We start from the raw sequence: 554 nt of genomic DNA on the forward strand, positions 1-554 counted from the left end.
TTTCTGACTTGATTTTGTTCTTGTTGTTGTTTTAATGTTGGAAGTAATGTTGTTTGCCTATATCCTTCTGGTACATAATCTCTTAACTACACTGAAGACTTCATTTAAAAAAGACCAAAAAAACCAATCCATACTGGACTTGGTGAGAAAACAAAAACCACTATGAAAACTTTGATGTTGCATGGACACACACACCCACACACACATGCTCTCTCTCTCCCCTCAGGTCACCCAGCAGCTGAACTCCAGGCAGTGCCCTGGGGTTTCCTGCAGTTTTCTTTACATTTTCACACCCAGCAGATGAATCTCCCGTGCAGGGCAAACTAAGCTTTGTACAATGATGCAATGCTCAGTCTCACAGTCAAAAAAGGTGGTTTATATTTCAAACTTCTCCTGACTCCTGTTTCTTAACTCTTCCCTCCCAGCTGCACAAGAGCTGGCAGTTAAAAGCTCTCAATACCCTCTTAGTTCAGCAGATTTGGACTCAAAATGGACATTCCTTTTTGCTTTTTGCCATCAATGTTTCACCTGGGGAATAGTCTGAATTGCCCATT

The sequence above is a fragment of the Sylvia atricapilla genome, chromosome 21 (genome assembly GCF_009819655.1).
Source record: "Sylvia atricapilla isolate bSylAtr1 chromosome 21, bSylAtr1.pri, whole genome shotgun sequence".
NCBI classification, from domain to species: Eukaryota; Metazoa; Chordata; class Aves; order Passeriformes; family Sylviidae; genus Sylvia; species Sylvia atricapilla.